The sequence below is a fragment of the Molossus molossus genome, unplaced genomic scaffold, assembly GCF_014108415.1.
Source record: "Molossus molossus isolate mMolMol1 unplaced genomic scaffold, mMolMol1.p scaffold_m16_p_11, whole genome shotgun sequence".
Lineage (NCBI taxonomy): Eukaryota > Metazoa > Chordata > Mammalia > Chiroptera > Molossidae > Molossus > Molossus molossus.
The window spans coordinates 74675172-74699982 of NW_023425346.1; the positions used below are offsets into that span (position 1 = coordinate 74675172).

At 45.0% G+C, this 24811-nt stretch overlaps 1 protein-coding gene across 2 annotated transcripts in view; it reads left to right on the top strand.

Annotated features, from left to right (window-relative positions):
* WIPF1 (WAS/WASL interacting protein family member 1) overlaps positions 1-24811 on the top strand; it is a 117996-nt gene that overhangs the window by 12883 nt on the left and 80302 nt on the right. The window lies entirely within an intron of this gene.

The window sequence follows — 24811 nt, forward strand, 5'->3', positions numbered from 1 at the left end:
GTCATCAGCCTTTGCAGTTCCTTAGGCGGCAGCGGCCATTGCTCACTGCAGTGCTCTGTGCACAGCCTCAGATGACACACCATGTGCAGATGGCTACAGGTGCCCATTTTGGAGGATGTTCACTGTGGGGGTGTTGATTCCTGGGAGTGGATAAACCACCAATGAGGCCTTCCTTGGGAGTTCTACCACAACTGTTGATTGGTGGTGGTCACCGCTGGTGGTTGAAGCTCGTGTGTGTATTTCCTACGTCTGGTCTGAGGAACAATACATGGCTGTTTGGGCTCAGAGGCAGGCCATTTTGGAGGGCATCCAAGAAACTGCATTGCTCTTGCTTCTGGAGATTGGTGCTAACATTACAGGGCCCCTTGTGCACAGAAAGATCCTGGACCAATATGCCGGTAAACGGTGCCCCTGTGGACTCTGCCTCACAGAGAAGTTAGACAAACTTGCCTGCCTGGGACACTGGACCTCAGGACTGGTGCCAAGAGAGCCCAGCCACCATTTGTAGATAAGGAGAAAATGCTTCCTGAGTTCCAATCCAGATGCCCAAGAGAGGATGGAGCCCTATAGAAACTTCCCCTATATTCCCCTTCAGCTCTGGCCCCAGCAACACAGAGCAGGAGAGAAAAAGGGAGGGGGTTCCTGATGGTGGGGAGAGGGCAGAGGTCAGCAGTGACAGCAGTGCACACATGCTGGTGGTCCTGAGCTACAGGGTAAAGCCCCAGGGGGGGATGGGAGGCTGGGGGTGGAGGGACTGGGATCCTAATCTTCCTCTGCAGGCCTAATGAAGTTTCTGGGGTGGGGGCGGCAGGGGAGCTGGAAGTACAGGGAGACTTGGTGAGCTGAACTAAGCTGTGGTCTGCCCTTAGAAAGAACTCGTTAGGAAACAGAAATAAGAGGATGCCTGCTCTTCTCATGCTTACACACAGAAGTCAGGAATGCAGTGTTCCTCTTCAGATTTCCAGTAATCATTTTTGGACAAGTAATAATATCATCTAACATACATATTGCTTACTGTGTACCAGGCAATGTTCTAAATGCTCTCAATTTAATCACTGAATCCGTCTAACAACTCTATGAGGCAGGCTCCGTTATCTTCATTTTAATGATGAGGAATTCGGGTTGCTCTCTTGCCCAAGTCCATGCAGCTAACCTGGCAGAGTTGAGATCAGCCCACTCTGAACCCTGATGCACCTGCCTCCCTCTCCAGGAAGGGACATCCAATTGTAAGAACCTAGGTGGTCCCAGCTTTCTTCAAGTACATAGCTGGCCACTGATGGTGTTCTGGGAAGTGAGCTAGGCTTTCTGTTCCCCTGCATGATTCTGGGTTCAGGTCACCAACCCACTGCAAAAAGGACAGCCAGAAACAATCAACACCAACTGCTGATCGATTCCTCAGGAAAAGGGCCTACTCTTTGTACCTGAATCACCCACTTGAACACCTGACACTCATCACAGACATACATTCTAAATGACCCCTAAGACTTCAGTGGTCTCTAATGAGGAAGAACATTTTTCTAGTGTCACAAGTGCTTCCTGATTAAGACTGGTGAAAGTGACTAGTGTCACATCATGTTCTCATGAATAAATGAATAATATAAGTATGTTTAGTCATTGGGGTCAAGACTGTAATACTCAACTACAAAATGGAGCAGCTTTCATCAAATCCCAGGGCGTTAGAGCCGGGAAGCAGTTTGCCTGCTTCTCCATCTCCCAGGTGAAGAAACGGAATCGCAGAGAAGTTAGGTGACTTTCCCATGGCTATTGGGTAACAGAGCTGAGACAAAAGACCAGGCCTGCTGAGTTCCAGTCCCCTGTTCGAGATGACATAAAATATTCTATAGATGCCTTTCTTATTAAATGACCAGTGAAGCAGAGAGAGGCCTGTTTCTTTGCTGGGCAGGACCGGGTTAACACAGCCTTAAGGCTGTGAGAGGGGGGCTGCGCTCCTCCTTCCGGGGGGACACAGGGAGCCCAGGCGGGGAGGGGCCCTGTGCTCACGGCAGCGCCCCGTGAGCTCGCAGCGCCGAGCCTCTGCTTTGACGGTCCCGGGTAGGAGAGCAGACACCGGCCCCCAGTACCCTCTGCTCAAGTCACTTGTTTTGGAGGTGAAGGAATCAAACTAACTCCGTTTATAGCAGAGTTCAGTGAGGGGGATGAGGGAGAGAGGGAGCTGGTCACTTCCTTTCCATAGAGAAAACTGTTTCCCAAAACCCTGCTGCTGAGAGCAGTTGGCAGGCAGCCAGGCCTCAGCCCAGCTCCAGCCATATGGGCGTCCGATTGGCCTGCTAGCTGCAGGGCTCGCGTGGACTCTGGGCTGCAGACAGTGTGGCCTCCCTGGAAGAGGCCTTGGCAGCCTGCGGAGGGCTCCCGCGAGCTCCAGGTCACCAGCCACCGGGCAGGACCCCTGTGGGATCAACAGGTACCTTACACCTGCAGAACAATGACCTGCGGATCCCCACAAGCCAGAATGGAGAAGAATTCAGCTTTTTATCAGATAAAGACAGAAACGGAGGGCTGGAAGGGCATCCAGAGATGTTTTTCCCACCTCTGGGCTGTGCAGCTTCAAGGTGGGCTCAAAGGAGGCGAAAGTACCATTGCCTGGGGCCGATTTCAGCCCTGGTCTTGTGTGATCCCACCCACAGCAAGAGCATTTGGGGGAATTGAAACTCTAAGAAACTAGAGGGCCATCATCTACCACCCCTGCAGAGACCTTGACCAGTAGTCTGCACAGCACTCTCCCTTGTTGGCCACCAAGAAGGTTGGGGTGCTTTTTCCTTCCTGCCCGTCAGGCCCCACAGTACTGAGTACTGTTGGGCCCCATGGTGATTTCTCCTCTGGCCATTTATCTGGCCATCATTTCAATCCCAGGGACAGACTAAATAAAAAAAAAAAAGCCCTGGGGAGAGCAGAAGGTAGGACAAACAACCCTGTTCTCAGGGCTGATCTGATCTGGGAAGCTTCTCAGGAGGTGAGCTGTTTACCAGTCCCCCGGGGCCTTTCCAGCCTCAGAGCCGCAGGTCACTGTTCTTGGTCAGAGGGCAAGAGGATCTCTTTTTCTGATGTGACCGGAACCCTTCTAGAATTAAGCAAGAAACCAGAGGCAGCCCTGGCCGGTTTGTCTCAGCGGTTGCAGCGTCGGCCTGCGGACCAGAGAGTCCCGGGTTCGGTTCCCGCTAGGGGCACATACCAAAAAAAAAAAAAAAAAAAAAGAAAGAAAGAAAGAAAGAAACCAGAGGCAGAGCTAGGATTTAAATGCAGAGGTTTCTGATTCCCAGGCTCATGGGCTCCCTGCCTTGTGCCTGATGAGAATGGCAGTTTGGTGACACATCCTGACCCTGAGCGAGCAGCTCCTGGGTCGGCCACTCCTGTGCTGCCTCCTTGGCATGTGTGGGCTTCTGACTCATTGCTGCTCCTTCCCTCTTTGAGCCTGGGTCAGACAGATAGTGGCTTGGGCTCTCCCTCTGAGTGGTCAAGGAGAACAGAGGGTCCCGCCGTGGGCCAGCACCAAGCTGTGCAAACGGGCCCCACCTTCTGAACTTACAGTCTCAGCGCTGTGTAAACTTCTGAACTCTCTCAAAACCAGTAATGGCCTGCTTCCTTGGAGGAACTAGAGGGCAGGGTGTGCTGTAACTAACCCTGTTGCATAAGTTAACACAGTGAGTTCCTCCTTTTTCCCCCCATGAGGTACATGGGAAGGACCCAAGGCAGAAGAACTACACGAATAAACTCAGTCCTGTGTGGAGGAACCTAGCACTGTAGATTCTCAAAATACTTTTGAGAGAAAATTTCAATGTAAGCAGCTGCAAGTGGTTTAGAGTTAAAACAAAACAATAAAAACAAGCATGTTCAGAGTAGAGTCCTTTTTCTACACCAGAAGGACAGATGTGAAGGGGAGACGGCATCTGGGCAATATATATATATTTTTATCCTCACCCGAGGACATTTTTCCATTTTTATTCAGATAGAGTGGGAGGCAGAGAGAGAAACATCAACATGAAAGGGACACATCGGTGGTTGCCTCCCGCACAACCTCAACCAGGGCCTGGGACAAACTGCAATCAAGGTATGTGCCCTTAACCAGAATTGAACCCGCAACTCATTGGTCCACAGGCCGACGCTCTAACCACTGAACAGGCCAGGGCCTGGGCAATATTTTAAAAGGAATCTCTGTTAACAGTGAATACACTATATGAAGAAGCATTGTCTAAACCAGTGTTTTGAAACCTTTATTGACCATGACCCACAGAAATATATTTTTCATTGAGATCCAGTATAGATGGATAGATAGGTAATAGAAACGTTTTATAAAATAATTCCCATTCTTACCAAATGCAATACATTTTTATTATATTTTGGGAAAAGGAGCTAGTTGCAACCCACTAAATTGATTTGACTGTTAGAGAATAGGCAGCAACTTGCAGTTTGGAAACTACTGATTATAACAGAACTGTGTCAGGCATATAGGAACCAGTTTCATTCTAGCTCTGTCAGATTTCTGCAGGAGATCCAGTAACACAGGGCTCATGGTCCTAGAAGAGGTTTTCTTCTCTCATCCAATCTCTAAAAGTTGGTGGGGCGGTGATGGTGATGGAGGACCAAGGAGGGGAGAAGAGGTGATGGCTGATGGAGGGAGTAGGAGTCTGAGTTTTAACTCTGCTCATACAGAAAACATTTGTGTGCCCAGGGTGCATTGTCCTGGCACAAATAAGACACAGACCCTGCTCAGAGTCAAACGAATGTGCAACAATTCCATTCAATACGGTTTATAGTGAAATGGAAGCATAAACAGAATGACAGAGAACCTGAGGTCCTCCGAGTTCCCTAAAAGAAGGCACCGTGTTATAGGGCTATGTTCAGTGTGTGACATCCCTCGTTCTCTGTCTCATGTATAATAAGTATTCAATAAATATTTGTTGAAAGACCATATTGTCTGATTAATCCAACTAGACTAGTAAGAATCCTAATTTTCTATGGTAATATTAATAAAACTCTTTTTGAAGGGCACTTTAACATCCTTGATTTATAATGCAGCATAGGAAGTGACAAGGCCGATAAGAAAGACCCAAAAAAGTTTGGGTTACATAGCAGAACTGCTAAACCCCATCTGGGTTTCGGGTCCTCTGCAAAGCAGGCCTTGAAAAAGTTGAGGTTTTTCAGGTTTGACCAGTGAGGGAGCCTGGGGACAAGCTGCTTGGCACTATGTTTGGAGATGAGAAGTGCAAGCGGTGAGGGAGAGCTGGCCCCGGCCGAGCAGGGAACACGAGGTGCGTTCTGACTTCCCACCACTGCGCATCTGAAACTGCCCTCGGTTTATCCCCCCAGCCCCCCGTCAGGCAATCCAGGATGATGTAATACAGGCTTAAAGCACCCAAGTTTGGGGTTGGGAGATTTCTCTAGAGAGGAGGGTGCTTGCAGACCACTCTCTGTTAGATCCTAAATGGAGCCTTTGTTTCCAGTTCTGGGCCAGCCCTGCACTAACGGGGCATTGAGGCTGAGAAGTGGTCTGGGGCCATGGAGATCTGGCATAGGTCCTGGTGCAGTGACAGGAGCCCCCTGTACCCTGAGCCGGGTTTCCCGTACGTGTCTGGCTTCCAGTGCTGGCCTTCAGTCCTGGGCCTGTTGGTCCAGACCCCAGCTTGCCATCCTGCTGCTGAACTGAATTAGCTACAGGTCCCTCTTTCAGGCAGTTGGAGGGTAGGGTGGGGAAGGAGAATAGGGGAAGCAGGTGTTTGCAAAGAGGACAAGGAAAGGCAGTATGTAACTTGAGAAAAATAGGGTTTCCTTCCAAATGAGAAGGGCACATAACTTCAAGGACTTGTACTAAGAAGACACCCCTAAAAGTGGACACATTTAACCTCAAGATGATTGCTGTGCATTTCAGACATTTATTCAAGTTTGACATGGCCTGGCCCCAGAGAAAATGGCTAGGGACCACTGGGAACTGAGAATAACTTACACTCTTCACAAGACCCCCTGGGATCCAGCCACAAAGAACAGGTAGCCCTTTGGCTCTGAGGCCTGGCTATGGGCATTGGCACCGCGACTGTGTGAGGGGCTCCCCTGGATGGTAGGTCTACCGAGGCAGTTCTGTCTGTGCTGCAGTGCTGAGTAATGTGCTTCTGTATTTACATCTATTTAAGGCAAAACATTCTTGGCTAAAATCAGATGTAGTGGGCAAAGGGGTTGGGGGGAATGGGAAACATTTGTAATAGTGTCAACAATTTTTTAAAAAAGTAATTAAAAAATAAATAAAGCCCGGCCGGTGTGGCTCAGTGGTTGAGCGTCGACCCATGCACCAAGAGGTCACCGGTTTGATTCCTGGTCAGGGCACATGCCCAGGTTGTGGGTTCGATGCCCAGTGGGGGGCATGCAGGAGGCAGCCAATCGATGTTCTCTTTCATCAATGTTTCTATGTCTCTCCCTTTCCCTTTCTCTCTAAAATCAATAAAGAAAAAACAAATGCCAAGGAGCATTCAAAGTAAGAAAGGCCGGCAGGGAGCCCCAGGTTCTAGCCTCAGCTTCGTCACTGTGTGACCTTGGGCCTCAGTTTCCTCATCTATAAACCGGGGATGTTGGAGATGCTCCCTGTGATCTCCCTCAGCTCAGACACCCTGTGGCTCTTTTCAGCCTGAGAAACATTTTCTGGCAGGAGGGAGAGGCTGCCCAGAGCTGCTTTCCCAGGCAGCCAATGAGCACATTCTTTCCTGTGCCCACATATGGAAGCAATTTCTAGAGGATCCAAGGCACTTGTGCTGCCGAGCCCAACCAGACAGAGGAGCTCAGTGGTGGGAAGTGGAAAAAGACAAAAAACTGCGTGCGTTTTCTTACCGCCCCGCGCTTTCATGTCTGGAATCCCCTGGGCATTTGCCTTTCCATGCTAGCTCAGGGGGTGCCGGGGGGCTAGGGGTGTCTCGCAGGCAAAGTCCTGACGGAAACCAAAGGGGTGTTGAGCTCATTGCTTCTCTGCTGAGGCCAAAGGCCACGCTGCCCTTCTCCCCTGGAAGCTTCACGGCTGGGGGCTGGGGAGGAACATGAATTCCTGAGTTTCCTTCCCACATTTATTGTAATCTTTCTCTCTGGTCTGCTAAAACAAGGACTATTAATGGCTGCCTTCAGTTGAAAGTTGAGTTGGGAAACATTAGCCAAGTGCTTTGAAGGGGAAAATGTTTGATAGTTCCTTCTCGGCCAAGGTAACCCTTTACCCGCGTTCCCCTTCTGAACTCCTTGGGGGTTTTGGTAGCGGTTGAGCCATAACTCTTGAGAACTGGAGGCATTTACTCTGAAATTCGGGTCAGGAGAGTGGCTCTTTCTAGAGCACAACCTCGTTCACAAAGCCTCGTCTGTGGCCTCGGCTCCCATCGGTGGTCCGAAGGACCTTATTTCCTCCATCCCTCCGTCCTCACTCCTGACCTTCATTCTTGGGAAGGGAGGTCAGTGTAAAGGGCGTATTTATAGGGAAATGCTTTTTGTTCCCCTTTTGGGCAGGCTCTAACTTCTCTTCTGCCTAATGCCCCACAGACATGAAAACTTAAAAATTAATATGTAAAGCAGAAATATTCTTCCTAGAAATGAAATCTACGTAATTAAGGATCTGTAAACATTTACCAATGTTTATTAAAACCGTTTCATCAGTGCTCCCAAAGATCCAGGGGAATCTCTTCCAAATACTTTCTGGGGGGAAAAAAATCTCTCAAAATCAAGACAGTAGTCTGATAAATGCCTGAAGACTTTTAGCAGGAACCACATTCTTTTTTGTTTTGTTGCTGGGTGTCCAGTGCAGAGCCTTCTGGTCAAAGAGCCCCCCCCCCCCCCCCGAGAGAACATGTGTACGACTCTGGTTCCCTTCATGCAGGGTTGCTGCTGTTAAAGGCTAGAAAGCAAACGACATAAAGATAGAAACACTTATCGGTCGCCCTATTTCGGAACACTCAAATTGGCTCCGCTTGGCTGTGAATATGGTTGTAATTCCACACGTAGATTTTCCTCCTATGGTTTCTGGCCTATTTTAAAGCAGCTAAACTTTGCCACTCTATCGAACCTTAATCAGGAATGTTTATTTTAAGTCTCATCTCTGTAGAACTCTGTTAGATTCTCTTCAACGCTCATCAAAGAAAGTTCCACCAACCCACCTCCTATCTGCTAGGTGCTAACAGTCTGAAATGCCAGCCCTGAAGAAGAGTTACTAAGCGCAGGCCTGTGCCTGTCCCGGGTATATACGGTGTTGACTTGGACCTGGTCAGGTGCTCGGTGCCAGCCAGGTGATGCAGCTCCCTGCTCTGCTGAGATGAAGGCCATTCACTGCAGCTGTTCTTCCCCTCCAGGGTCTCTCCTTCCTCTGCAGGGCAGGCAGCATTTCCTGCCTCTGGTCTCTAATGCAGCTGCAGCGGCGCCCACGCAGACACTGGGCTCCCCCTGACCAGTCGGGTTGAACCCACCTCCCCAAGGCAGTTACCACTCCTCACTCCTCTGCAGCCTGCTCTTGCTTCATCTATTCACTCAGCAAATGTTTAAGTGCTCACTATCGAGAGTTGCTTGTGTTCTGGAAGGGAGAAACAGATAGTAAACAAGCGAACAAATAACTATTAGATAAATGAATTCATAATTAATTAATACTTAGATTAATTACTTTAAATAATTAATTGTGAGAAGGGCTAAGGAAAAGGCTGATGAATGATGGGCCAAGAATGATGGTGCTACGACTTGAGATACAGTTGTCAATGAAAGCTTCTGAGAGGTGAGATATAAACGACAAGGAGCCAGGCATGAATATCTGGGGAGGACATACGTCAGGCAAAGGGAATGTCAAGTGCAAAGGCCCTGAGGTGAGAATAACCTGGACAAGTCCAGGGAAAGAAAGAGGGAGAGTATGGCTGTGGGGAGAGGGGTGAAGGCCAAAGTCCGAGATGTTGGCCAGGGCCCAGTGCTCTGTAAGGACTTTATTCTAGCTGTGGCTGGTTTGGCTCAGCGGTACTCTAAGAGGCCTCTAGCTAGTGGATATCATCAGATGTGTGTTTGAATAATCACTCTTGCTCCCATTCCACCTCTGCCTAGCTCTAAGCTGATGCTGCGCTCCCTAACTCACCCCTGCTCTCCTCCGGCTCCACCTGCTGCACCCTGGCCCTCCTATTCTGGCAGCCCAAGTTCAGATCCATCACTTCCAAAGCCCCAGCACCAACTATCAGCCAGGCCCGGGAGTTCACAGGGTGGGTGAATCAGCCTGCCCCAAGATGGACTGCAGCCCTAGACAAAGAGAGCGAGGTGCCCTCTGGACTGTGAGACTTAGGGCAGTCTCCTCGCGCTCCTGACTTGAGTCCCCACCTCCGTTCAGGTGTTCTCCAGCTGTACGCTTCAGTGATTGGCACCATCACCCCAGCAACAATGTTCATTGGGCATTTGCTCTCTGCATTTACTCCTCTGTGAGATTGGCACTGTTGTTATCCCTACTTGACAGTGTAGGAAACTGAGGCACAAAGAGGTTAAGTGACTTGTCCAGAGTCCCCAGCTAAAACGTGGTTGAGCCATGATTCAAAGCAGGCATTCTGATAGCCCCATGCTCTAAATCACTATATTCTACTGTGACGTGGCTGTTTTTTCCACCATTTAACAGTCCTGAACAAGATTCTTCTCCAGATTGCTAGGCCAGAGTGCAGCCCTCACTGGGGGTTTGGATGCTCTCACTGACACACTCTGCCTCGAGCAGTCGGCAGAACCACTGAGTTGACCAAGTTTGGATGGTATGTGCACCATCAGCTGCGCCAGTGCCACTGTCCTCTCCAGGACACGCCCCCCAGTCCTCCTCTAGTTCACCCGTGCGAACCCCTGCTCTGGGACACCCACTACTAATGATAGGAGCAAATGTTTATGAAGCACATCCCATGTTTCTGGATCTCTTTTTATTATCTTTATTTTACCAGTGAAGAAACTGCAGCACAGAAAGGTAAGGTAGGCAGCCTGCTCGAGCTGACAGAGGTAACAGCTCATAAGTGGCGGAACCGGGATTTGAAACCAGACAGGCTGGCTCCAGAAACCATTTAAAGTACCCTCTTTCTACTGAAGAAGAATTCCACCCCTGTGGTTTCCACGTGGTGGTTCATGTTCTAATCCTGTAGCCACGGGACCGTCTGATTTTCATTAACACAGGATAGTCCTGTAAATATTTGAAGACAGTTATCTCATCTCTCTGGGTTCCAAACCATCACACCAAGCTCTCGGGAGCAGTTCTACCCTAGGTCTCCCAATTCCTCCCAGAAAAGCACAAAGAGTGCTTTATAATTTTCCATCCAAATCCAGACACTTGTGAGAGGCAAGGGAGCACTATTAATAATTATGCTAGGACAATAGGCATAAATGGGACTGTCCTGGGCAAACCAGGATGTGGTTCGCCCTACCCCCAGGCCATGGTAGAACCGCCAGTGCTCTGAATGCCTCTGGAGACAGAGTGCACTCACGGGGAGGTTGAGCTGACTACGCGGATTCTGGACGGGTGGGAATTGGGTTTAGGAATCTGCCATTAGTCACACTTCTTGCAGAGAGCTGCATGTAGAGCGAGTCCTGCAGCTGCCAATGTGATCTTGGACGAGTCCCCTCCCACCCTGAGGTCTTGGTTTTCTCATCTGTGAAAGAGAGGTTGATAACCTGAATCCCTTCCAGTTCTAAAACTGATCTCCTGTCTGCCTTCCTGACACTAGCTACCGTCTGCTCCCTCACTCTCAAGCCACAAACATGGAAGTTGGAGCTTTTAACCTGTTTTCCGTGTTTAGCAGCTCTTCTGCCAGCCTTATGTGCCAGACCCTAGAGGTCAACTCTCACAGTGCCAGCAAGATCCCTGAATCTCGCCTGCCTTTGGGATGGCTGTAAAATTGTGCCAAGCACTAAGTATCTTCTTTAAATTATGCTTTTCCTCCGAGACAGCCACAGATTTAGTCAGTATAAACACAGGAAACAGAAAACAACCTCCTTTGAAAATCTCTCTTGACTTATTGAGAAATTTCTTTAAAAGAAAAAAAGTACCTTTTATAGTTCCTAAAACCTGTATCTGTGACATAATTTCAGAGGGTGTCCACAGTTTCTCTCATGTGATCCTCAATGTGGCCGTGTGAGCGGGCATTGTCTTCTCTCTCCAGGCGTTGAAACAGGCTCAAGGAGGCAGAATGGCGTGTGAGGGACACACCCTGGTGAGTGGTGGGACTGCAGCTCAGATCGGTCTGCAGGGCCTTGGCCCACAGTCTGTGCTGCGCTGGTCGTTTTCAGTGTGTTTGCGGTTTTTAAGCAGATAACTCATTTTTCAAACAGAAGCAAAGTTTCCCAGGTGAAGTAGGGTGAACCTGCCTTTGGGGTGCTCTGTGGGGCTCTGTAAAACCCTTCCCCTCCTCTTCCCTCCCCTCCCCCAACAGAACATGGTTTGAATAGCCCTACACTTTTTCAAGGTGCCTCAACTGTTTTTCCTGTTTCAAGGACAGAGGATGCTATGGGATTCTGCACAGTTTCGTTCTACATGGATTTGTTGCATTTCATGAACTCACTGTGATTCTGAGTCACTTGGTCAAACCATTGTGGGGCTGTGTCAGTTGCATGAACTTGGTCTCTGCTAGGAGCATTTTCTCCCTCCTTCTCCCACCTCTCTCCTAACCTCTGAGGCTCAGCTATGACCCTCTCCACCCTGTTTTCCCACCTTGCCCAGTCCCACCTGTACCTTTACCAGAATCACATCTCCATTCTGGATATTACTTTCCTGCCTTCATTATCCATCCATCCACCCAGTAAACACTCATTAAATACCTACCAAATAAAACCATAATAAAGGCCCAGCCTAGCAATTGGCACATAAGGAGCATGAGTCCCTGTCCCCCTACAAAGCACAGTGCCCCTTTATTTCCTTGTGTCTGAGATAACTGGCTTCACCAAGCTAATCTCCTAGGTTGTTTCCATGGCCAAAACCTCTTGCTGTTGTGGCAGCCTTTTCTCTTCTCTAGAAGGTGAACGTGGGGTGCTAGACTGTGTCGTGACCTCTCCCCGTTGTCAAAGCATAGCCTATGCCTTCACCAGAAGCGACTCTAGAGAAGAAGGAAAGTTAGAGAGCATGTTTTCCATTCTCTGTGGGGTTGCTATGTCCCAGGGAGCAGCTGAGTGGCATCTATTCAGAGAGCACCTTTATCTAGAGATGAAAAACACAAATGGGAAATAAATCCCAATTTTTAATTCTCGAGTTTGCTGTCCTCAGCAGTTTCAAAGGGGTTCATGCTCAGTTTCACCAACTGACAGGTCACTGATGTTTATGCTGAAGGTTCTGTTTCTCTCACTTGGTGTCTGGAGCTTTGCAAACACTAGGAACTGATTCTTTTCTTTCTAAACATGTAACATTCACATGCCAGATTTTTCCTAAAGCCGCTCTTTACTTAACTCTCCATCACATAAGATTTATTCATTGGAGATAGTTTTATAAGGCATGATATATTCCAAAAAATACATTGATAATTTTACCTACAAGAGATCATTCAGAAAATTCAAAGCAGTAGTCCAATATAAACTATTAGGAAATATTTTTGATATTCTGTTTTTTGATTTTTACAAAAGACAGATATTTTGGTTAGACCATAGTTCTTATATAATGATTCTTTTCCTTTCTGAAAGAGCAGCAGTTATTGGAAGTAGCCATCCAGAGTTCCACTGTAAATTTAGCAGCCTTTCTCCTCATTCTGAAAATGTGCATAGGTTTTTAAAATAGTCTAGCCATATCCTGGATCATGTAACTGTGCGTCAGCTGTCTCCATGGAACATTGATTGTGTGTGTGTGTGTGTGTGTGTGTGTGTGTGTGTGCGTGTGTGTGTGTGTGTGTTTGATTGGATGCCTGGGCTAAAGCACGAGTTTCTGTTTATTTCTACTAGTCATTTTAGTCTACTAGTCACACTTGGCCATTCTGTTGTGAAGGAGATTTTTGGCACAGAACTGAACATTTGATGACCAGTACAACTAAACCAGAAGCCCCCACAATGTTATCTCCCAGAACACAGCACCCCCCCATCCTCGTGTCCTCCTCCACAGCTGTGGATCCACATTGCTGATGAATAAGAGGAAATGGAACATCGGGATGGGTTGGCCAGGGGCTAGTTTCCATTCATGTGGTAATATTCACATAGCAGGCTTAGTTGGACTCCTTAACTTTAATGTTAGACCAGGAATCCTTTTAAAAAAAAAGAGGTAGGAAAATCTTTTCGTTGGAAAATGTCTTAGAACCAAAGGAAATGGCAGAGGAATATTGTACTGTATTATAAATTGAAGCTGGTGACATGAGGTCCTCTTTATCCTGTTGTTCTTTTCCTGGATATGCCTGTTAGAAATATGGACTTGTCTTTGCATGAACTTAATCCTGTGAAATAATTTCTCATTTCCTTTTATATATTTAGTTTATTAGTTAAATGTTACGATGTAACAAATGAACCCAAAACTTACTTAGTGGTTTAAGACAACCATTGCTTATGGGTCTGCAATCTGGGCTGGGCTCAGCTGGGCAGCTCTTCTGCTGTTCTTGCTCTAACCACACTAAGGCTGCATTCAGGTGGCAGGTTAGCTGGGACAGGACACAGCTGGGAATCAGGGATGACTGGACTTTTCTTTTTCTCCATGTAGTGTCAGGACCTCTCACTCTCCAAATGGCCTCTCCATGTGGTCTTTCCATATGGTCTCTTCAGTAGGGTCACTGGACATTTTACACAGTGGTTAAGATCACAAAAGCAGAAGCTGCCAGGCCTTCTTAAGGCTCTGGCACAGAACTAGCAGGGTTTCACTTCCACAGCTTTCTTTTGGTTAAAGCAAGTTATAGGTACAGCCCAGTTCAAGGGAAGTGACTATACAAGGTATGAATACCAGGAGGCATTCCTCACTGGAGGCCACCAGTGGAACAGACTACCCCATAGTCATTCTCCAGTCAAAGATACTTGTCAAGTCACGTCATGCGCCAGACATTGAGCATCCAGTGCTGAACAAGCAATACATGGTCCCTGCCCTTACAGAGTTTATAGTCTGGGGGAGCATAGGAGGTCAGGAATCAGAAAATTACTATGGAGGGTGAATGAGTGAGGGTCTGAGAGCATGCCTGGACTTCATGGGAGAATAGAGAAGTCATCTCATGGAGATGGGTGAAGAGGGTTGTTGCAAAAACAAAAAACACACAAACAAAAAACCCCAGCATGCTCCTAGGCCAAGAGCCAAGAGAAAACATGGCCCTTCCATGGAACTGAAAGAAGTTCTGTGTTGCTAGAGAGTAGAGCTGTGTGAGTATGTTTGGTAGTGGATGAGAAGGAGTCACACCTAAGGTTTGCAAAATAGAAGACCAGAGAGTTAAGCAAGAGCCTCATCACACACTGATGCCTGGTCAGCCATGTTAAGAAGATGAGACTTGATCTCAGTCATAATGGGAAGAGATTTTAAGCAGATCTGCCTTCCAGAGAGATCACAGCTACAACAGACTATGAATGGAGGGACCTGGGCCTGGAGACCCCCAAGAAACTGTTTAGGGGCCAGGTAAGAGAGAATAGTGGATGGCCAAGGGTTTGAAGCACAGGGGATGAATTTCAAAGATACTACGAGGTGGAATCTACAAGTCTTAACAATTGATTGATTGCTCATGTGTACGAGAGGGAAGAGATGAGGATGACCCTCAGATTCTGGCTTGGGCAGCTAGTGATGGTCTCATCCACTCCAGTAGGAAACCCTGGAAGAAGGTGGGGTTAGATCCCATGGGAGTGGGCTGGAAGTATCAAGGAGAGCCAACTGGAATGTACCAAGTTTGATGCCTTTGGGTTTTAGACTACTGCAAACATTTTTTTCTGACTATTGTGAGGTCCTTAGGTGCTTTCTCGCTTCTACTCAACTAGCACATGTCTCACACACATTATTCCTTTCTGCTTCTTCCCCATCCTCCCATGGCAACAGTAGAATGACCAGGTGTGAGGAGGAGTGTCCAGGTATGTCATTGTCTTGGACCTTTCACTTTGAGGGCAGTGGGTTGGAGACACTGGTGATGGAGAGTTATAGGATTTGGGGTTGGTGGCTTGCAGAGAGCAACTTAGGTCACAGGGTTGAGAAGTGCAGAGGCAAGGGGATTTGGAAAAAAATTGGAAAAAGAAGAGGAAAAAAAAACTAAGCTAGTTAGAAGAAAGTCAAGAAGTAACTGAAGTCATAATAAAGACAAGGAAAACAAGTCATCCATCTGAGGAGAAAAAAAAGAACAGAATAGAAATGGCAAAGAGAAAGAGATGGCTCCATGGGCTATGACCTTAGTCATAGGAGATTCTAGGATCTTGTTCTTCCATGTTTCCTTTTTACATTTGCATTCATAAAATAAGCCTTCCTGCCCCCCTCCCTGAAAGCTTTTAGGTAAACTTTCTTGTTATATAGTAAAGGAAATGATCAGTTAATACATTAAGGGAATCTCTAGTCTTTTTGTCAAAGAAAAATAATCCTAAGAAAAGAAAGGGACCTACATACCATTAAAGTGAATTAAAAAAAAAAAAACCAACAGAAAACATTGTTGTCTATTTCCAAGTGATCTGACAGAGAAATATCTATAGCCTGAGAGAAAATGGAGAGAGCAGGTCCCCATGTTCAATTTTTAATGAACATAAATGGTATAATAAATTATGCATGGAGGAATGGCACAAAGCATTAAACAATGAAGGATAAATAATTTAAATGATTAAAAACTGCCTCTGTCATATGTTTGATGTATGAGAACTCTATTTGAATTTTCTCTTCAAGGAAATAGAGGAGAATTTTTTTTAAGAGGATTTTTCAAAATAGGTTTTTAAAAGGAAAATCATAATGTGGTCTGCCAAGAGAGGTTGCTGAGCACAGAAATTCTGACTTGCAAGATGCCATATTAGTGAGTAGTGACGTGCTGGTAGACAGTATTGTCTTCTCTCAGGAGGTCAGTTGTGGAAGCACCGCACGTCTTCCAGAGCCTGAGCCTAGAGTCCTCTTTTCAAGTGCCCAGAGAAACTTTGTCAGGTCACAGGAGCACAGTGACCACTATCTCTTATAGGATTCCTGGGTGTGAGGTACTCTCCCTGTATAGTCACTGCTTTGGATAAACTCCCATTTCTATCCCTAAATTAGAGCAGCTGGATGGATTACAACCAAAGTAATGCTGACAAAGGCTTCCCCCCTTCTTGGGGGCCACTCACCTATGGTTTAGGGGAACCACATTCATCAAAAACACCATATTATAATGTGCAGTGGTGAAGACCATAGGTATTGAGGTCAAACCTGTCTAGGTATGGATCCACTCTCTACCACTCACTAATTTTATCACCTTTGTTGTTAATTGGCCTCCCTGAAGCTCAATTTTCTTATTTGTAAAATGGGTTCAGGAATATTCCAAAGGACTGTTGAGAATTGAATAAGATACAAATGTCAATAGCTTAGCTCAGTGTCTGGAACAAAGTAAATGCTCAATAAATGTTTATTAGCTACAGAATTATACATTCAATATTTATTTTCCCATTTCAGAGCAGTACAAAATGGACCAATAGAACCAGGCAAAACCCCATAAACCTAGGAAATATCAGCACCTAATCTAAATCAAAGATCACTAGCTGTGGTCTAAGAGCCAATTCTGGAAAATGCAGTATTTTAAAAATAATTGAGTTTAAAGATAAGGGCTTAAGGTGCTCCAGTTAACCCCAGTCTTTAGTATTGCCATTGGCTTACCCCAGCCTGCTTTTACTTCTCTACCTGCCTAGCTCTGATAGGAGTTTGTGTTTGCCACCTCAAGCTGAATCGTTCTACAAAGTTACATTGTTTTCCTCTAAGTTTCCTAGCTCCTGAAGTGTGTGTGTGTGTGTGTGTGTGTGTGTGTGTGTGTGTGTGTGTTTAAAGCCTTTAGCATCTGGTATTCCCAGGTGATCTCCCATCCAAGTACTCCAGACCTGACCCTGCTTAGCTTCTGAGATCAGATGAGATTGGGCGTGTTCAGGGTGGTAGTAATATTTCTTCTTTTTTTTTATTTTTATTTCTCACCTGAGGATATTTTTCTACTTATTATCAGATAGAGTGGGAAGGAGGGAGGGAAGGAGGGAGGGAGAGAGAGAGAGAGAAACATCGATGTCATAGAGCCACACTGCTTGGTTGCCTCCCGAACCACCCGATCAGGGCCAGGGACGAACTGCAGCTGAAGTACATGCCCTTGACTGGAACTGAACCCAAGACTCATCTGTCTGCAGGCCGATGCTCTAACCGCTGAGCCAAAACAGCCAGGACTGAAATGTTTCTTTTTAATGTGTTCTTTCTACCCTGTTCTTCTCCCTTTAAAAAAAAAAAAAAAAGTATTTATTGATTGATTGATTTTAGACAGAGAGAAACATCAATTTGTTGTTCCACTTATTCATCCATTCATCGATTGATTCTTGTATGTGTCCTGACAAGGGATTGAACCCACAGCCTTGGTATGTAGGGACAATGCTCTAACCAATTGAGTTATCCAGCCAGGCCACTCCTGAAACATTTTAATTTAACTTGGGGCATCTGATAGCCTTAATGGAGATAGGAGAAAAATTAATTTTTCCCCCAACTGAATAATTTTGATAAAATGTAAAGGCCAAGCATGCCAATAGATCTTCTGCTACTTGTTTACTTTGTCGTTATTTCAAATTAGTATTTATCTCATACCCATGAAGGCATTATATAGGTACTATAAACTGGCACAATTCAGAATCTGATAATCTAGAACTATCTAGAAACCATTTATGGTTGACATTTGGTAAACACACATACATATCAATAAAAATTCAAATTCAAATTGTTGGTGCACCCAACCACAGGAAACTGAAGACTCGCTGTGAGTGTTTGAGAACACGGCTGCAAATATATTGACACTTCTGCTAATAAGAGGTGGGTCTGTCTCTTTTCTTTGTATCTGGTGTGTAGGAGGAGAGGGTTGTCACTACTTTGACCAAGAGAGATGACAGAAGTGGCCTCACGTGATTTCCAAGACTAGGTCACAAGGGACCATACTTCTGCCCTGTTCATTAGGAACACTTGCTTTCGGAGATTTGTCCCACCAAGTAAGAAGCCCAGCTGGGTGCTGGGAAGGCCACATGTAAGTGCTCTGGTAGACATTCTTGGTTGAGCCTATCCTTTAGCCTTCCCAGCCTTGCCTCAGACATCAATGAACAAACCATCCTGGAAGTGGATTCTCCACCCCTAGTATTCTAGCCCAGTTTATCACTGATCTCAGCTAAGACCACAGATGTTATAGAACAGAGAAGAGTTGTCTCTACTGTGACATTTCTGATTTCCTGAATCAATGAGAAAAATGAAGTGGTTGTTTTATGCAGCTGAATTTTGGGGTTGTTGGCTACATAGCAATAGTAACTGGAGCACTCACCCAGCAAGGTTGCCTGGCTTTATATCTTGGATTGTACTGTATAATATGTGTTTGTATGATCTTGGCTGTAAGAGCCACCTGGCCCCATCAAAATACGCCATATTACTGCTAGTTTTTTTCCATGCAAGATAAACATGAGAGGTTAACTAATCAGTTGACGGATATTTATTGAGTGAGACCTATGATGAAAGGCCACAGACCAAGCTCTTCTGTAATTTTATGGTTTGCTTGGAAGGATGTGTGACTGTTATTTTTCATATTGCAGTAACTCCGTGTCACCACCTCTAAAGTAGAAATAACAGTTTTCCTTGATGATCATGAGTTAGACAATGAATTAAAAATCTTTTAGGGTTTTTTCTTAAAAAGATAACACTATTGATACATATAAACACTTAGTGTAATAATTATTTCAGGTTAATGGATAATGCTAATAGTTCATGCTATTAAGAGCATTTACAAAGTCATACAGGATGATTGGGCTGTTAGAGCCTGAGGTAGCTAGTGCTTTAGAAGCAGCTGAACTGTAATAACAATCTTAGGACTTCTATTTGGAATCAGTTTAATGGTCTTGTTATGAACAGATAATTTAGTTTGAATTTTGAAAATCAGGGTGCGGCAGATCACAGGGCGGATCCCTTCTGAGAAATCTTTATTTTTTCCAATGCTGCCTTTGCATCCACCCAGCAACACAGGATGCCAGCCCCCTGTCGGTCAAAAGTCATGTTCCTAGGCCAGGGTGAGCAAATCCGCAGCACCTGTGATACCAATTAGGCCGTCTCTGGACACACAAGTTGGTTTCGTCGAAGCTGTGTGGTGATCACACACGAGTTCTCGCGGCGTTCGGGCATTTCTCACTGCCCATCTTCCAGAAGAGAGCCCGTGTTGGGCCAGAACAAAGATCCCTAGCACAGGTACGACTGAAGAGCGATTAGGTGCTTTCTATCTGCCCAAGACTTTCTATCTGGTGTAAAACTGTTGTCAGGAGATGTGCTTTTTATGTTTAATCCTAAAAGGAAAACCGAAAAGGTAAGGAGAGTTTATCCTTTTTGAGAAGAGCATTTGGGATGGCATTATGGATTGAGTGACAGTAGTAAGTCCTGGAAACACCTTATGTACAGGAGATTGTAGAAGGAGGTACAAAGGGAGTTTTATATCTGGTTTCGACCTTAAGATCTATAAATTACCAGACAGGTTAATTTAGAATCCAAATCAGCATTTTTTTATTTTGACGCTCTTATGCTTTGTGCATACACCAAGCAGACCATTTATAAAACTGGTGACCTGGACTGTGGATTTGAGAATGAGGAAGTGGCCTGTTCTTTGTTGTTGGGAAGACAGTCTTTCAATCAGCAGACATCCGCAAGGTGCCAGGGTCCTTCCACCCTCCCAGGAGGAGATAGCCATGAACCAGGAACTCTGGGGAAGCTTTGGGCACAAATTGTAAAATGGCCAAAGTTTCTTTCAATTAAAAAGCCTCGCCCAGCTGGTGTGGCTTAGTGGTTGAGCATCAACCCATTCACCAAGAGGTCACCGGTTCGAGTCCTGGTCAGGGCACAGTGGGGGGATGCAGGAGGCGGCCAGTTGATGTTCTCTCTCGTCGATGTTTCTGTCTCTCTCCTTTCCTTTCTCTCTAAAAATCAATACAGAAAAAAGGTTTTTTTTAATATCAGAAAGCCTTGAAGAATAACATATCTCTGTACTCTAAATTTTTCTAAAAGACATGGCTTAAAGGTTTTATACTTCAAACCACATAAACAGCTTCTCCAAAACTCTGTGTCGCCATGTATTCCTCTACCTTCACTCATGGCCACTGCTAAACCTCCCTTTGTCTCTCATCCACATAGTCTTGCACTGACCTGAAGCTTTCCTCATTAAATAAATATTATGAAGATATAATTCACATTTCATTTTCCTCCTTATTTTTAATCAGACACAAATAACACCCAACTCTTCCAAATTTAGAAGCATAAATGCTATACCACCTCCAGGCTCAAAGTACGTACCCATATGGATTTCCTGTTCTACTTCCTGAATGGACTGTGCCTCTCTAGGGTGATGGGAAGACCTGTAGCTCCACTTACCCTGATTCCTGAATAGCCTTTGTTTCCTGCAGGACAGCACCCGAAGAAATTAAGCTTATTGCTTGACTCTGTGCTTCTTGTAGAATTTCCTGATAATAAAATTTCCACCTACTGACAGTAACAGTAGCCACCATTTATGCACTGCATTGGCTAAGCTCTTTGAATGCACCATAAGCTCGTTATGCACTCATCAAATTATGCCCATGTTACAGATGAGAACACTGGGACCCAAAAGAATAAAGTCATTCACTGCAACTAGTAAGTAATGGATTTGGGATTTGAACCCAGGTAGTTTGATTCCAGAAGTCTTCCTTTTGGGAGTGATACAGCTTGTTTACCAGTTCTGCCCTATCCTGTGTACTCTTGAATATGGAAGGGAGGGATTCATCTGAGTAGGAAGACCATGTGAATATAGGCAATTAATTAGGTGTTCTCTCAGTTTCACATTATGCATGTGTGTGAGGAAAATGTAAATCCCGAATCAGAGCCACAAATCTTCATACTGCCACTTATGCTCTCTCCCAGCACCCTGGGTACGCTTTGGAATTATATACATTGACTTGTATCCTTCTATTCTCTATTCAACCTAATAGAAAGGAGCATAAATGTCTGAGAGTGTCTTGGTTCTTAGTACTGTCTACCACCTCTGGAGTTCTGTATTTATGAGACATCTTAAAACTCATACTGGGAGAATGGCAGTTTTCTATGTGTCCCTAGCCAGTCTTGTGAGTGTTTTGATCAACAACAAAGATGAGTGAGGGGCCTAGTTATTTGGAATTCAACTGCACGATGCTGGAAAAGGCCAGTGTGGTGTTGGCATCAGGCCCTGCAGTATGCCAAAGAAGAAGGGCTCTACGAGGCCTCTGGCTTTGAAGACAGCTAGCCAGAAGGCTTGATAATTCTGGCTTAGATTACATTACAATGGCATAAACAAATGTACCAGAATGCAGTGCATCCACAAGAGAACTTTCCTGACCTTTCATCTTCCTTTTAGCTGCTCCAAGGGCTCAGAAAGTGGTGCATGGTGTCTGTCTGCATGATAGCTAATGAGGAAAGCCTTTGGCATGACATAATGCTCCAAAAATCCCTTGGATTTGTGAAGAAACAAGTGCCCTGGGGTCTGACTGGACTCTGTGACCCTCACTGTGAAGCACTGACTGCCAAGGGTGGGCCTCACTGCAGCCCCTCCCTGCACACTATGCATACCGTGTGCCGGGGTTTGAGTTCCTCCCGGACACAGAACGAGGAGACAGGCTTGAAGTATGCTGGAAGTGACACCAGACTTGTAGTCAGAAGCTTGAGGTTTCAGTACCAGCTCTGTCACTTATTTACTTTGAACAAATCACTTCAACTCTTGGAACCTTAGCCTTCCATTGTATATTACGAGAATGATTAAAAATAATATTTAATTCATAAAATGTTTATGCAGCTAAATTATTTTTTTAATGTTATGTTAGAAAGAAACACTCTTCTAAGGTAGTATATCACTTCTTTTTTGTGCTCCAAACCAGGATCTTAGTCCAGTAAATTGACATTAACTGGCAGGTCTTCAAATCATTGCTGCATCTTTATCCCTGTTCCTTCCTTCCCACTACCCTAGGATTCTCCATGAAAAATTAAATATGGAATTTTAATGTTAACCTTCACTCAAACACATACACATATACAAACATGCACATACCTGCTGATATATATATATATATTTTTTATCCTCACCCGAGGATATTTTTCCATTTTTTTGTACAGATAGAATGGGAGGGAGAGAGAGGAAGGGAGAGAGAGTGAGAAACATCGACGTGAAGGGACACATCGAGTGGCTGCCACCCGCACGACCAACCAGGGCCGGGGACAAACTGCAACCGAAGTATGTGCCCTTAGCGGAAACCGAACCCGGGTCTCTCCGGACCGCAGGCCGACGCTCTAACCACCGAGCCAAACTGGCCAGGGCCCTGCTGATATATTTTTATGGCCAGAATTTCCCTCATCACTGCACTGCTATACAAGCTTTAGAAAGGTGGAAACTACCTCATGTTTCGAACAACAACAAAAACGTTGGTTCTTGTTGATCCCTATGCTTTCGTAACTAGACGTTAGGAAACGGAGCATTCTAATCTCTGAGCAAATCTAGCAATATTATTTTTTCATGAATTCCTCAACTCTTTAGAGGATACGATTACATTTTTATGATCTTACAGTTAAGCTTTTACTTTATTCTACAATAGATTCCTTAGCTGATGATGACTTCTAGTGCTGGAAGTAAGATAGCAGGAAACCCACTCTGCCAGCTTCCCTTCTGCAGATACTGCCACGGATCTCTGGATTGCCTGCATATCTCACAGTCCAAAACTTGCAGAAGCATTCCCCAGCATGCTCCTGGCTATGTCCTAGCCACTGGGTTCTTCTTTTTTTAAGGATTTTATTTATTCATTATTATTATTTTTTTTAAATCCTCACCTGAGGATATTTTTCCATTTATTTTCTGACAGAGTGGGAGGGAAGGAGAGATAGAGAAACATTGATGTGAGAGGGACACATCGACTGGTTGCCTCCCGCATGACCCCGAACAGGGCTGGGGATGAACTGCAACTGAGGTATGTGCCCTTGGCCGGAATCGAACCCGCGACTCTTTGGTCTGAGGACCGACGCTCTAACCACCGAAAAAACTGGCCAGGGCGCCACTGGGTTCTTGGCTGTCCCTTTACCCTACACATACCCACATGATTTGTGAGAACTATAGCCAGTCTTCCTCCTAGGAAAGGGGGAGGGAAATGAATGGATACTTGGCAGCATATTCTTTTAGAAGGGTTTCTAATGCTTGTGTAATGTCACCCCCCTCAACACACAATTTATTATTGTTATTAACATGAACCTACCATTAATTTCCCAAAACAATGGATTGATCTTACCAATTAGCAGGGTCCTACTATGTAGTTCTCTGATATGTACCAAGAAAGGTCATGTATATTTGATCTTTAGAATCCTACATTTAGGTAGGATTTCTAAACCATCAGGTATTAAAACACACACACAGTCAGGGTAGAGGGTACTACAATAATAAAAGCTTGGTCAATCAGTCAAAGTTAAGAAAAGGGAGAAAAACAAGAAGAAAAAAGTATAATAGAATACATGATAAAATGGCAGGAATAATGTGACTGAGTTAAATTCCTCTAATAAAATCAGTGACTCTCAGATTGATTAAAAAGATAATCTAGCTATATGCTGTCTTTAGGAGTCAGATGTACACCAAAATTACACAGAAAAGAAAAGAAAGGGATAGTTTGGTGAATGCTAACTAACATAACAAAAACAGGATGATAATATTAATATTAAAAAATGTAGGATTAAATGTAAAAAGAAATATTAAATTAGACGAATAAGAGATAAGTCAGACAAGAAGATTCAATAATAATGAACCTTCATGCACTGCACATCTTAGCACTGCATCATTTAAAAACACAAAGTTTTCGCCTGGCCAGTGTGGCTCAGTTTGTTGAGCCTCGCCCCATGCACCAAGAGGTCACTGGTTAGATTCCCAGTTAGGGCACATGCCCGGGTTGTGGGCTCAGTCCCCAGTAGGGGGCATGCAAGAGGCAGTCAATCAATGATTCTCTCTCATTGATGTTTCTCTCTCTCTCCCTCTCCCTTCCTCTCTCTAAAATCAATAAAAATATAAAAATTAAAAATATAAAAACAAAAGTTTTTTATAATCATAGTGGGAGACTAACAAAAATGCTTTCAGAATTTGATCAAGTAGATAAAGAGAAGTAAGAACAGAAGATTTGAGTAACATTGTTTTTGTTATTGACCTAACGTAACAAATAGAAAATGCAGACAATTTTTTAAAAGACCATGGAGCATTTATAAAAGCTGATGAAATACTAGACTATTAAGAAACTTTAAAATTAACCAAAACGTAGACATACTGGTGACATATGACAATAATACAGCATTGTAAATTAACAGCAGATGGCCCCTACCCCCACCTCCATTCAAGCACTCAGAAACTAAAATATGGCCCTTTTAAATAATTCTTGGGTCAAACAGGAAATCATTACTGAAAACAGACTATTTAAAAATTAACAATGAGCCCAGCCAGTGTGGCTCGGTGGTTGAGCATCGACCCATGTACCAGGAGGTTGCCGGTTTGATTCCTGCTGAGGGCACATGCCCAGGTTGTGGGCCTGATCCCCAGTGGGGGGCATGCAGGAGGCAGCCAGTCAAGGTTCTCTCTCATTGATGTTTCTATCTCTCTCTCCCTCTCCCTTCCTCTCTCTCTAAAATCAATAAAGAAAAAAATATTAATAATGAGAATACAATGCATTGAAATATATAAAAGTATAAAAA